We start from the raw sequence: 16056 nt of genomic DNA, 5'->3' as shown, positions 1-16056 counted from the left end.
AATATGATGATATGGGTTCTATTATAAATGCCCTTTATATTTCTATACTCCATGGGTCACTAATAAGATACATTTGACCTGATTGATGCTAGAATCACATTTCTTGGAATGGATTCTAATAATGGCTTGTATTAAAGCACGTGTATTACGCCTTAAAACGAACCGATTTTAATGAATTTTCTTATAAGGTGTTGTTATTACTCCTTAAATTTCACGGAATAAATAAGCATAGTTAATTAATTGCGTTCATTTCTTTAATAAAAAGAAAAGCAAAGCGGATAATGTGCGAATTATACAGTGTACGATAAAACCTTGAAAAAGCAACCTTGGTGTAATCTTTGAATTTTTCCTTCTCGCATTCGTATTTGTCCTAAGTAGGAAACATGTTTTTGTTCTTTTTTTAAATTTGCTTAAATTAAAAAAGAAGCAAGTTTACAAATGTTATTCCATTTTTAAATTAGTTTAAAATCCAAAGTAGGGATGACATTTTTGAAGAGTGGTCATTCCATTTTCAAATAGATATTTGTAATTCAAGAGATGTGACAACACGTTCTTTTTTTAAATTAGTTTTCAAGTTAACTACCAGCTAAAAACTAAACGCTTCTTAAATTTTTTACTTTTAATTATATTCTATATCACTTTGCTTCCTACTCAAACAGTTGATATTACAAATTTGAAAATTTCTTATTAAGTGGCAGCTAGGTGACGGGTACCGGGTTCGATTCCCGGTTCGAAGGCAAGTTTTAATTTAATTTAAATCTGTTCTAGACCTTTGGGAGGGTTGTGCGGTACCGGGCGAGTGCCTAAAACCGCACATGTAGGACACGGTCGAATGTCTAAAAGACTAGCACGAATTATAAAAAAAATCCTATACTTGACGCTGGCTAATGCACAAATCGTGCCAGAGCCATAAAAAAAATTTGAAAATTTAAATAAATGCAAGGTAGACGAAGTTAACAAAAGAATAATCTAACTTTTTAATGGAATGCTATAATCATGAAGTTTAACACTGACGTTTCCTTAAGGAGTTCTTCGTTTCGGAGATTTATAAAATTTTCGTCATATCTACATTTTAAATACATATTGTTCAATTTGCGATATAAAAGGCAAGTTTAGGTACCCAATTTTCCTACACGTTTATTATTTAATTACTGATCGATGTCGTTTTCATCACTAAAATAATTAAAACATATATGTATTAAAAACAGATTTGATAGCAACATTTTTTTAAATTAAATTGATGATATATTTATTTATTTACTTGCCAACGCTTGACACACTGATACATTAGTACAAGAAAAATATTTAATGTGACAAGCAAATTTTAAAAACTAAAGGAAAATCGATTTCAATATGTGACTATGGATATGTCACCGTAAAATTGTAAACACCGTTAGATTGTAATATATCTCGCGAGATTGTAAACTGTCGAAAGATTGTGAACCTCAACGAACTGCTTACAATTTAAGGTATTATTATTCGGTAGTTATATGAAATTGTTGGGAAGTAAAATTAATCTGTAATTGACCAAAGAAGTTTGAATGATAACTAAGTTAGTGTAGTACAATCTACCGAATAATAATACGTTAAATTGTAAGCAGTACGCTGAGTTTCACAATCTTTCGACAGTTTATAATCTCGCGAGATAGATTACAATCTAACGGTTTTTACAATTTTACGTTAACAGATACATCATACAACTATGGATATCCAGACTTAGCTCGTTTAACAGAATGCTCAATCTGGATATCGGTGAGTTTTGGCCAAAACGCGTTCTTTTGAAAGGAAGGACAAATGACGGAGTACATTTAAATTTAGTTAAAACGTAGGGGCAATCAACCTGTTTCATAAATATATTAAACGCAAACGTAATAAAAATTAATCGGTAAATTTATCATAGACCATACCGACGACTCATTGGTCTAGTGGTTAGTACTCCTGGCTGCGAATCCATGGGTCCCGGGTTCGATCCCCGGCTGAGACGACCATCGATGTGATGAGCATTTGGTGTGTTGTGCTTAGGTCTTGGGTGTTTAAATATGTATTTATATGTCTATCTATCTATATGTATATCCGCTATATCCGCTATAGTAGTACCTACCCATAACACAAGCTTCACCAGCTTAGCATGGGACTAGGTCAATTGGTGTGAATTGTCTTTTAAAAAAAAAATTGACTGGCAACATTTTAATAAACTAAATCATAATAGTCATCTGTCAACTTGACGTGTCTTAACATGCGCAATAACCTCTTAAAGCGCTCAAGGTCAGACTTTCACATAAATCTTTGACAAAGCAAATACTTCGACCTTCGAGAAACATCTATTAATGAAGGCAAGAAAGTCCATGTACAATGTACATGTTATCGCAGACAGATGAATCAGCCTATTTTAAAGCTAATGTTTAATATCAATATGATAATTAGTATGACATTGTATTATTAATAACAATATGATTTACCGTTAAATCTATAAAACAATTTAATTTTATATAACTAAAATATATTATTAAAAGGAGTCTCTTTAGGCAAGGTTCTGAAGATACTGGCAGCGTTCCCCCTTTGATTAAAATAAAATTAGTGACGCTACAACCTTTTTAGGTCTGGGCCTCAGATTTCCGTATCTGTTTCATGATTTGTTAATCTAATAGGCAAGTAGGTGATCGGCCTACTGTAGCTGACGCACGCCGTCGACTTTTTTTTTGTATAAGGCAAGCCGGTATCCTCACGATGTTTTCCTTCGCCGTTCGAACAAATGTTAAATGCGCACTTAGAAAGAAAGTCCGTTGGTGCACAGCCGGGGATTGAACCTACGACCACAGGGATGAGAGTCGCACGCTGAAGCCACTAGGCCAACACTGCTCCCCCTTTGCTAGACTAATTCTTTGTCCGAGGTAGCTGTCAGCTCTTTCGTCTCCTGTGATGTCGACTAACCTTTTTGCTATTTCCTTGAAAAGCCTTACAGCGCTAGGACGTTGTCAGGAAATGATCTATCAGCATATATTTACAGGTAATTTTGTCTACAATGAATACTTTTCCGAGCGTATGTATAAAGCCATCGAATTCCAATATACGACACATTCTGGTAGTAAATGCAGGTATTCAGAATACGCGCCCTACCAAACTCAAGTAACGTTCAAAAGCCAACTAAAAAGCTTGGCACTCGCTCGGTACCCTAAAGGTGTGGTTAAGTTAATGAACTTAGCGATTTCTAAACGATTTACAGTAAAAAAAAAAATCGTATGTGAACAAATCAGCGACAGTCAAATTTTAAGTTTGTAATAACCAGTAATAAATGTGGTTTTGTAACGACATCAAAAATTTGCGTCAAACATGCCTCAAGTCATGACCTCCATACTAATATGCCCTAAGCCCTCGTACGTATAATTGAAACAGTATTTAAAATATAGGATTTTTGTATATGTTTCCTTGAATGACTAAGTTGTGTCGCTACAGAGTACCCAAAACGTTGAATTATATAAATATTGATTATTTTCTTTCTTTTTAGTCAGAAGCTGAGCGACGTGGTCAGCAAGGAAACATCTGGAGTCTGGACAATCTGTTTCCACTCTTATAGTATATTTTGAGGACGATGAGTCTTTTACATGATTGGTTCATCTGGTTAGTGAACGGTCTTCAGTGTTACCAACCACGATCAGTTTCTCTATGATCTCATCGCCTCTGCGCATTGTATGGCCGAAATATGATATAATTCGTTGGTTCGTATGATTTAATGATTTTAGTCAGTTGGAAACAAATATAGCTTATGTTTATTCAGGAATAATGTCTACTAATCAGTAGTTTTTGTGTTTATTCATTTCAAACACTCATAGATACATAGAACGAGATTACTTTTCTGTCGCTTAAGCCGCGTGACCTCACCCTAACTCAGTAAGAGGTGAGGTCTTTGTAACAACAGTACGTGCCTCCGATACTAGTTGCACATTGTTCTTTTAAGAGCCGATACTTAGCAAAATTAGTGACGTGAGATAAGCTTTCACAGCCCTTGTACTTAAAGCTTGAAAGAGAATGTTTTAAAGAAACCTACATTATCCTATTTAGGATTAATTTTAACATGTCTAGGAATCCTTTCTTTTTTCTCTCTTTTTAGCAATGTTAGCTTAGGTGTGCGATTTTAAAGTTTCAAAGCGTGTGTTTGAATCATGACTGCGCACCACTTTTCTCTCTTTGTGAGCAAACATTACGTCATGATCGTACAACAACAACAATGTATTTATATCATATTTGGATACTACAATGACTAAATATTACGGCTAGATTTATAAAAATCCATGTGTTTTAAATTTCAAATTAATCAGTCGGTAACGTGCCGGATGTGATAGAAAACTGTAATTTTATGTTATTATTTACATTTTGTTTTAAAACAAACCCTTTTGTTTGCTTGTATGCCAATTTTCATAATAACAGAATATGAATTTAAATAGTTATGACAAAATATTAACATGATTATATTATTTTGAAATGGCTGCCCTGTTAAGTTGTCTGATCCGTCACTATTCTACGACGATGACGATTAGCTCCTACAGTGGTTTTCCTCTTGACGAAACCAGACCCATAAATCGACGTATCAGATGTGAAGAAGGAAGGAAGTCGCAGAAGGTTGATCTCATACTTAAGAAAAGAAGTAATCACGAAATAGATACAGAAGACTGAGGCCAAGTTTGAGGTTGTGACGCAACTGGTTTTTTAATGCTTTATTTTTTTAATGTTTAATCTTTCAATTCATTTGTTAGATAAGATCGGTCATGAAATAATCAGCTGCAGAACTTTGCTGCATCCTCTAGAAATAAAACTTTATACTTATTTTCAACTTTTTGTATTTGTTGGTCTTCTACTCGATGTGGTCGTTAAAAATTTGCTACGAATAAAGCTCAACTATCGTTTAAATAAATACTAAAAGAAATAAAACTATTTTATTTTCAATTGGTTAATTTGATTTTGAAGTCTCAATATGTTATGATGAGTAAACCAGATATAAAACGATGCTTTTATATATGCATCTAAAACGTTCTAGTCTTGAGTTAACATAAAGGCCGGCAACGCACTTGCGAACCTTCTGGCAATGTGTGTCCAAGGAGCCTCATGCCCGCCTACTATTACATAAAAAAAACACAACTTATCTTAACAACGCTTATACCTGGAAACATACATTAATGATGATAAGCCAAAGTAAAATACCTAACCTACTATCTAAAATCTAGATTTTATTTAAAGGTACCAATAGGCCCTTCATCAGTACCTACTGAAAATATTACGAACATTTTGCTACCCCATACAATATATTTTCATATAAAATGAACCATTTATCAGCGAAAATAATAAAAGTTGATATAAACAGTACAATTCACTTCGCATTTTATTACGAGACAACTAGTTAAATGGAAAATTCTAGACTAAAAAAGAAATAAACTATCTCTGAATAAATGTTTTGGCAGCTGGTGCATTTGACAAGTCCGCTATTCCGTCGGTTTTTATAGTCTGCGTTTTTAATAGAAGTACTGGACATAGTCTAGAAAGATTTACTTTTTAAAGTATATACCTGATACATCACGCTATTTTACTTATTACAGTTTGATTGATCGCGACAAAGTTCAGGACATTATGAAGAAAAAAACATATTATTTACCCTTAGTTTCAAGAGTATAATTAAAATAATCAATTAATAATAATCAAACCACAGTAACGAGAACTATTAAATTAAGGTGAACGCAAGAAGTGAAAAACTACATTAGATATACAATTAATAATACTTAATAAATAAATCAGTGGCGCTACAATATTGTTAGGTCTGGCCCTTAGATTTTATGATGATTTGTCAATCTATAGGCAAGCCAGTTTCCTCACGATGTTGTCCTTCACCGTTCGAGCGAGTGTTAAATGCGCATATAGAAAGTCCATTGGTGGACAGCCGGGGATCGAAACTACGGCCTCAGGGTTGAGAGTTGCACGCTGAAGCCACTAGGCCAACCATTACAGGAAACGAAAAAAATGTTTCATTTCGTCAATATTCGTTAAAATATTATTATGCGTTTTTGTCCATAGTTTTAGATGGTAAAAAAATTTATTAAAAACATAATAAGTCCTTACTTAATGATTATACCAGTTAAATGACATAAGAGTCTTAGAATACAAAAATAAACGGTTTTTTGACATACGAGGTTATCATTCTACAGTGACGATATATAGAAGATATACAATTAACAAAGAATGGAACAAAGCAAAGCAATTGAAACATGTAGACAATGAAAAAGGATTCATGAATCACGATAATTTCACGTAATTTAGTATCGAATGTGTGACAATAATTAAATTAATTACAGATACCTGCTTTCAACCTTTTATGTAAAATTAATCGCATTGAACTACTGTCGCGGTTGGACACCACTTAAATCTTTTATCAAAATGCAAGAGGATTGGCAAAACTGAATTTAAAAGGAAACTTCTATGTATTTTTAATTCAAAATGGTTTAAATCCCAAACGGTTGCTAAGATTAAGGCTATTGTTTTAGTACTTCTTTTTATTTATATAATAAATCTATTATTTATTTTATTTTATTAAGATAACGTTTGTTTAAATCTTAGTTTAATCTTTTTAAAACTAATTATGAACTGATTTTCGGTTTATGCCGCATAAACGATTGATAATATTCTGTTTTTCAATTAAATATTTTTTGTTTTGCCTTATTTAATATGATTTTTTTCTTTTTAGTAGGTACTTACACTTTTTGCTATTAGAGACCTTTTAATATTCTTCATATTTTCCTCTCTATTCTTTAGGTTTCAAGGAATAACTTAAAATAACTTGATTTGGTCCAGTCGTCTTCGAGTTTTGAGCTTAGCAACATATCACTACATAGTATAAAACAAAGTCGCTTTCTCTGTCCCTATGTCCCTTTGTATGCTTAAATCTTTGAAACTACACAACGGATTTTGATGCGGTTTTTTTTAATAGATAGAGTGATTTAAGAGGAAGGTTTATATGTATAATAACATCCATTAAATAGTGGAGAAGTACTGTTATTTTTGAGGTTTCTAATGTGATGTCGTAAATAATTAAATTTTTTCCGCTTACATTGCAAACGCAGGCCGAACCCTACGAGTTTTATCAAAATAATGTACTAAGTATTGTACAAATTGAAAAGGTCTACAGAAAAGTCCGTGATGGTATATGTCTATCTCTTATGGATAACCCACAATAACTTTTTTTTGTCATTTACTTTTTACGACAAATAATGACTAATTTTCGAAGCGATTTTAACCAATACAGCATTAATCCTTAACCAATTAAATACCTTGAATAAATTGTTCATTTAATATAGATCTATATGGCCCTTTACAGCATATGATTTAAATGAATATTTCGAACATATTACAAATTTAAAAAAATTGCGGGACGCAGCGCGTCGGAGGCCGCGGTTCTACCTATACTTTATAGCACTTTGAATTTAGTATCAGCATTGCATCCGTGCGAAGCCGGGGCGGGTCGCTAGTTATTTGATAAATTGTAGTTTATACACACGATTTTTATAGAGCATGGGTAAACGCGCAGGAGGCTCGTCTAATGTAAAGTGATACCACCAGTGCGTTGCCGGCCTTTTGTAATTGTAATCTTTAAGCGACTTCATATTCCTGTCATATCTCCACAACTCGAAAACTCTATTTGAAAGTTCTGAAAAGTTTCCTGTATACGTTTTAGTTTTCATTGTTCACTTTGGCACTTCGCAGGTAAGAAGTGCTTGAGTGCTTAAAATCCTTCTTGGGTCCTTTTTGTTCCCATTTCAGGGTTTTTGTTTTGAAAGGGCTACTGTTATAGTTATATTTATATGTATTTCTTTGTTTATTAAAAAGTATGTTTGTTTTTATGACAGTCGAGCGTACGTTATTTTACATAATATGCAAACAGATATGTTAAAAATATTATAATTGCGTTTTGAAATGAAAAAAAATTAAAAAAAAAAGAAGTTGTTACTTTTAAATAAATAAAATTAAAAAAGAATTCTCCGCGGCGGGGAATCGAACCCCGGTCTCCCGCGTGACAGGCGGGGATACTTACCACTATACTACCGCGGAATTATGAAACATGTTAAAATTTAAGTAGTTATGCATTTAGTCACTATTTATTATCGGAACTACATATTATTAAAATATAAAAATTAATGTTACAGTTATTTAAACGACATTTATCAATACAATCGTTCATAGTAAAGAACCATAGAACCGAGTATTGTAAATATAAGCGAAATATAAAATACAAAGCGTTTTTGCGCGTGGATTATGGATATCGCAATTTTCCTAGAGACGTAATCATTAACATAATTATTTAATCTAAATCCTTTAAATTATATATTATTTAACAGTACACTGTTACGTTACATTATAACACTTTTGTTACGTTATTTCATTAAAGTAATTAGTTTTATTATAAGTGGTTAACTCCAGGTGTTATTTTGAAAGTGATAAATACATGACCCTAATTAAGGGGTCAGATAGCAAGGGTCCAAAGAGTTGTTAGAAATAAATCGCCTCTGTGGGTTAGTGGTAAAGTCGTAACATGGAGGCTCTAGGTTCGAACCAGACGGACTACGAGGCCTTAAACTGATGTGAAAATAGCGATTAATATCATAGTACCTATCATTGATAACACCCACAATCATTATACAGTAGATAGATAATAAGTTTATCGTTTATTTAGTTTTTTTGAACGTGAAGGAAAACATAATATATTTTCCTATACAAACTCTTTTTATATTTTATTTTTCTTCTTTGCCGTCTGTTCGACGATGTTTAATTTGTCACTTGACATAATATATGTAATGTTTTAATTTTTTATTATATTATTATATTTTATAAAACCTAGAATATGGGCTTTAAATGTTGTTTCTTTTGTATTCACAGAGAAACGCAGTTGCGCCTTATTTATTCCCAGTACTCGTATAAGCGATTGATACCATTATACATATTATATGTATCAAACACAAAATAAATATATTCATATAGGTAAACAAGTACACTTATGAACGTCAGAAAAGAAGTTAAATTAAATGTAAATTTACATTTACTACTAGTTCGCAAGTCAAGGGCGTAGAGCGGGTAAGAAGAACTGGCAAGAAACTTTCAGCCACTCTTTTTAATCGCCACGGATAGAACTGGAGCAAATCAATCCCAAGAATTAGGATCAATTACGTTTAACGAGTGATTTGAATTTATTTAGTGATAATTCTCTAATTTCGCTTGGGAGTTTGTTGTAAAAACGAATACAATTGCCATATAAGGAGTGGTTTATCTTTTGGAGCCTGGTTGGTCGAACACTCAAATTGGTTGTGTTGATTTCACGACTGGAACAAAAATATTCTATTTTAAATAACGACCAAAAAAGCTCGAAAATGGGTACCTATATTTAGCTGACGATAATGGCTCATGACTTCATTGTGATATATTTGTGCGCACGCGCATATCCGGCGCGAGGGTGGCGGTTTATAAATAATTGTCATTACTGTAATTACCATGGCGACTGGAGTATATTTGAACCTCAGTAGGATCGACATACAAAAGATTATTAGTTGAATATCGTATTACAACAAATGACACTAGTTAGTAGAGGACCAGAACAAGAAACCAAAAACCCACAAAGAAAGGTGGTAAAGAAGGCTGATCTTATGAATCTGTTCGTGTCATACATTTTTTTTTGTCTAAAATGATTTTAGACAATTGAAATTTTTTAAACAAAATTTTTAGACGAAAAATAGATGGTGTCCGATTCGCAGACCTAACCGATATGCACACAAAATTTCACGAAAATCGTTCGAGCCATTTCGAAAGAGTTTAATTACAAACACCGTGACAAGAGAATTTTATGTACGTAGACAAGCTGACCCGGCTGTTTTGCTGTGTATATTATTTCTAGGAAACATTTTAAACATAAAAATAACTACTCCATATTTACTATAATAAAAATAGAGGTTGATCGTAGAGCGGTGAAAATTAAGGGATGTGAATATTTTTGAATGCCACATAATAAAAAATATCCAAAAAATAAAAATAAATATTCGGGGTGGACACCCCTTATCACTTAGGGGTTTGAAAGATAGTTAACCGCTTCTCAGACTTACTGAATATGCCTAAAAAATTTCATAAGAATCGGTCGAGACGTTTCGGAGTATGGGAACGAACATTGAGACACGAGAATTTCATATATTAGATAATAGACTAGTCCCAGTGACAGCCGCAATGAAGACGCACTATGGTCTTCCGTTCTACCCCACGCTCTGTAAAATACTTGATTTCTTTTTCGTAGCGTTTATTAGAGCTTCTTGGATATAACAATAATATAAAATAATGAAAGACAGAGGGTGGCTAGTTCATATTGATCAAACAATGTTATAATAGTGTAAACACCCTCGCATCGGTCCCAATATTGGGGCGAAAGGGGCACACGTGCCGACAATATGCGTTCTTTTGTTTAGTTGTCACTCTTGGTGACATATGGGGTATCAATATTATTGGTCAAATTCTACGAATAAAAAGTCATGAATTAAAACATAATATAACTCATGTTATCGTTTCTTATTTCTTTTTCGTAGTTATAAACACCCTCGCATCGGTCGGTTTAATGAAACGCTAATAATTTGACGAATTTTGACGTCTTATCAATTCTTAAAAGGCCGGCAGCGCACTCGCGAGCCCACTGGCATTGAGTGTCCATGGGCGGCGGTATAATTTAATACCAGGTGAGCTTCATACCCTTCTACCCCCTGTTCAAAAAAATTGTTTTACAAATAATTAGTTAAGTTAATATTAATGCATTTATTTATAAAATATAAAGAGTATGATTTAAATTAATTAACTTATATAGAACAAAAACATATTGTTATTTTTATTTTCACTAATCATTATTTCAAAAGCGAATATCCTAAAACCACTGAAGTAATGTCAAGACACCTTCAAAAATATATTAATTTCTCAAAATTGGGCATTCCGCGAATTTTAATAAAATCACAGAATACTTTTTCATAAAAGATAAAAATTGAATAATAAATCACACATTAAAATTAGTTAAACGCTGATGTAATGTTAAAAAACAACCTTTATAAATAGTTTTATTTCAAATATCCTAAAGCCAATCAATCTGAATCCAATAAAATCTGTTATCGTCATTGGGAGCAATAATTTCGGCTCAAAGTCAAATAAAAAGAAGTAGGCCAAATGGTGTGTTCGGGCTGACAGATGTGCCCTATATCGGTGGATTCCTTGAAAAGGGCCGATAAATTACATTGGCTGTGTTAAAATGTTCGATACAAATAAGATAAACTGATTATTTCTTTAAATAAAACACTATTTTGACCGGATTGAAGTTATGTATTATTATAAATTTACAACTATCCCTCCATCTTTTAGTCGATACCAACTCCGGGGAAATAAATACAGATAATGCAACTTTCTCTGCAGCTGTGATACTTTTTGACATTCAACATCTTTTGTCTTCAGTCACCGTGACCACGCACGCTGTAAAGCACGCGAAACGTCGGATAAATTTAAAATTATGTTAAATAGTTGTAAATTTATAATAATACATAACTTCAATCCGGTCAAAATAGTGTTTTATTTAAATGAGCAAAAGTTATGTCAATCAAAGACAATACTATGATTATTAATTTATTTACACTTCGTTACCATAATATACAAAATCATACATGTAAAAAAGCAGGTTACATAAGTTATTAACAAGCGATTTCATCCAGGCAACCCTAATATGGAACAATAAAAAAAGAAACACCTACATAGGGTAAAGTACAAGAAGTGCAACTAACTGTAACTAAAACTAAATAAAATAAAATCTAAAATTTTAAATTAAATAATAAAAATCTGATTATTGTATTGTTAAAGCCCATTTTCAGGATATTTAGGCGTTATATATGTATGTGTATAACTATAATTGTATATCTTGTGACAAAAAGAAAGGACTGGGAGGGACGGGACTGCTGTTTCTATTTTGGACTTAAAAAACCGAATGTCTTTTTACTTAATAACAATTATTATGGAGATATTTTTTTTTAAATATAACAGAGGGCAATGAGGTGGGAGGCTCACCTGAAGTTAAGTGATACCGCCGCCCATGGACACTCTCGATGCTCGCGAGTGCCACCTTAATTGTATAAGTTAACTGTTAGAACGATTTCTGCTGAAATAAGCATTTATTATAAGTAGTAGAATCAATGAAAGGTGGTGTTGGCATGGTGGGTTCAGCATGCGACTCTCATCCCCAAGGAAATATATTCGAACTTACTCCTCCTTCCTGTCTAAATGGGCATATACCACTGGTTCGTAAGGTGTAGGAAAACATCGTGAGGAAACCGGCATTTTTTGACCCAGAAAGTCGAAGGCGTATGTCACGCACAGAAGACTGATCACCGACTAGACTGTTAAAAAAAATCAGTGGCGCTACAACCTCTTTAGGTCTTGGCCTCAGATGTCTGAATCTGTTTCATGATCATTTTTTAAATCTAACAGGCAAGTAGGTGATCAGCCTCCAGTCCCTGACACACGCCGTCTACATTTTGGGTCTAAGACATGTCGATTTCCTCACGATGTTTTCCTTCACCGTTCGAGCAAATGTTAAATGCGCACATAGAAAGAAAGTCCATTGGTGCACAGCCGGGGTTCGAACCTACGACCTCAGGTAAGAGAGTCGCACGCTGAAGCCACTAGGCCAACACTGTTCTTGCATATAATAAACACTGATATACTTCTATTTTTTTGTAATGATACACACATAAATACAATATTGTTCTTATAATTCTGATACAATTGATATTTCTCAAACAGTCTGTATCTCAAAGCAGTCTGGAATGCACTTGGCATTCCACACCTTCAGCATTCCTGCCAATAAAGCTGGCGACATACAATTTGCCTTATTTGTAAATGTGCGACACGTGAACATGGGAGAGCGCCCCAGCCATGTGCCATAGGTGCCACATTTCATTGGTGATTTTAGGGTAGCAGAAATGCCTTTGAATACAATTTAAAACTTTGTCGGCGAAACTTATAGTAGATAGTTACTTTGTAAGTTACTAAGCCAGTATTAACAGACTAGTCAAACAATTGAAACCGAAGAAAGTTTACAATTCGACGTGTTTCTTTCTTATTATGAAACAGGAGGCAAACGGGCAGGAAGCTCACCTAATGTTAAGTAATATCGCCGCTCATGGACACTCACATTACCAGAAGGCTCGCAAGTGCGTTGCAGGCCTATTAAGAATTGGTACGCTCTTTTCTTGAAGGACACTTAGTCGAATTTGTTCGGAAATACTTCAGTGGTGTTCATGTCCCTTGTATGTAACCTTATTAACACTTGTTGCATCATTTAATGAAACCTTTATGTAATACTTTAAAATAATGTTTTCATGAATTTTATTAATATAATACTCGAAATTATAAAATGTATTTTTCTTATCAACACACAAATATACAGTATTTATACGTACAATATGCTTTACCTACATAGTTATAATAATAATTAATTGCATCTAATTATTTCATTAAAAAAATAAAGACTTGTTTAGTCGACAAGTTAACAATTTTATACACTGATTAATAAATCTAGTTTTCAATACTTTGACGACTCATTGGTCTAGTGGTTAGTACCCTCGATCCCCGGCTGAGACGAACATCGATGTGATGAGCATTTGGTGTTGTGTTTGGGTCTTGGGTGTTTAAATATGTATTTATATGTCTATCTATCTATAATATGTATGTATATCCGTTGCCTAGTACCCATAACACAAGCTTCACCAGCTTAGCATGGGACTAGGTCAATTGGTGTGAATTGTCAAAAAAAAAACGTAAATAAAAACCATTGTAAAACTTTAGGGAAATGTGAATTATTATATAATGTAATAATCATAGTACATTATTTATATAATTAAAAAAAATCGTTTTAGAAGTTTTAATTAAATTTGTAACCTACCCACGAAAATACGCATTTTATATATAAATCCACGAATTTTGAGTCATGTAGGTATGTCCATGATGTTCTTTATGATTCTTTAACTTATGATCGAATTTTTGTCCTAACACATCTAACGAATCTTAAAGCCGCATTTACATTTATCTGACGTGTTGTGTTGTGATGCATCAGAACGGTATCAGTTTCATACATTTAATATGGAAGCGTTCACATTTATTCAATGCGGTGTGTTATGACGGCTTCTGATGTGTCGTGTCACAGGCGATCCCGGTCCGCGTCAGAAAGGGTGAGGTGCGGGGGGCGGTGCCGTGAGACGTCATACCGCATCAGACTAGTGTGCACGCGCCAGTGTTGTGTTATTACGCGTCAGAAATGGACGAAGAGCAACTAATTGAATACATAAGACAATTTAAAGTGATTTATAATCCAAAATGTAAAGAATATAAAGATCAAGTTATGAGAGCAGCTATTTGGGAAAAGATAGGAGAAAAAATTCTTCTTCTTCTTTTTCTTTGTTTAGTTAGAAGCGTTGCCAACGCCAATAATTCCAACTCTTCTTCAAAATCTGAATCTGAATCGGATGATTCTTGAAAAAACATTGCAAATGTGTGAACTCTCTGGGAGTCAAGACGGAACTGATACAAAAAACCGTCATAATGCATCATAACACGTCATATCAATGTGAACAGTAGCCATCACGACAGAGAGCATCACAACACAACACGTCAGATAAATATAAATGCGGCTTAACATATTAATTACAGTTTTGGCAAGTCGCAAACCTATATATAGCCTATAGAGTAGTTATGTTCAAACGATTATGATACTGGATTATTTATTATGTATGGGCATCGAGTACACCACGTCTCAGTAGACAGATAATCTGACAGACTGGTTTTGAATAAAATATGAAGCAAATACATAAATAGAGTTGTAAGTGCCAACTCCTCAGTCAAAAAGTCAAAGTCGATTTCAATTAGGCCTATTAGAATGGCAGTTTTGAAAGTCAATATTACAATGGTACCAAAAAATAATTTAGTTGTTTCCAAAAGGTAGTTTTATATGGAGAAGAATTGGCAATAAACTCCATACTTACTCTTTTATATTTTACAATTTTTTTAAATAAAACCCTAGTGAGAAAAAATACATAAAAAATTGTATAAAAGTAGGAAAAGTGAATACCAAAAATTTTACATAAAATAAAAAATAAATAGAATCGCGAACCTTAATCAAAAATATTACAAAAAAAATTAATAAAATAAACTTTTTTTAAATTGGGACTTGACAGCTAAACTCGGGCTAACGGAAAAACTTAAAATCTAAGCCGGGTTCGCATTAGCTATAGCTGTTATTTGCAATCTGAATTCTATTGTACATAGCTAAACTAATAAAAAAAAGAAATATTGAGATGCGTTAAGAGAGTACCAGCGCCGATTCAGCGACTATCACGCTTCTTATAATGGTTATAATATGATGTTTGTTTATTTCTTGTTGTTATATAAATTACGCAATTTACTACTCCGCTGGTGCAATGACCCAAAGCTAGCCGACGGACCATTAGTATTCCAAGATAAGCTTTATTGACACTCTGATCCTCTCCCATTCTCTCAAGATGGTCAGTGAAGACCAAATAGCAATAGTCTATTAGCTTTATTATATTGTACATCATATTTAGTTTTCATCAGTGTTGGCCTAGTGGCTTCAGCGTGTGACACTCATCCCTGAACGGTTCGATCCCCAAATATGCATCAATGGACTTTCTTTCTGTGTGCATAAAATTCGCTCGAACGGTGAAGGAAAACATCATGAGGAAACCGATTCAAAAAAAGTTGACGCCGTTTGTCAGGCAGAGGAGGCTGATCACTTATTTGCCTATTTGATTGACAAATAATCATAAAATAGATAAAGAAATCTGAGGCCCAGACTGAAAAAGGTTGTCGCGCCACTGATTTGTTTTTTTTTTATATTTAGTTTTTTGTTTTAGTTGTATAGTTATTCTATATTTAGTTATGATATAACATTATGTGTGGAAAAGCGAGTTAATGGTATGTTGAGTAATACATTCAGTTTTATTT

The 16056-nt window shown here is 33.4% G+C and overlaps 1 non-coding gene across 1 annotated transcript; it reads right to left on the bottom strand.

Moving 5' to 3' along the window:
- Positions 1-8016: 8016 nt before the first annotated feature.
- Positions 8017-8088, bottom strand: Trnad-guc. Its single transcript has one exon. It is a non-coding gene; the product is annotated as a tRNA-Asp (tRNA).
- Between the last annotated feature and the right edge of the window lie 7968 nt (positions 8089-16056).

This window comes from Pieris napi, chromosome 22, assembly GCF_905475465.1.
Source record: "Pieris napi chromosome 22, ilPieNapi1.2, whole genome shotgun sequence".
NCBI classification, from domain to species: Eukaryota; Metazoa; Arthropoda; class Insecta; order Lepidoptera; family Pieridae; genus Pieris; species Pieris napi.
Note: the sequence above shows the minus strand (reverse complement) of the source record. Positions and strands in the feature narration are given on the sequence as shown.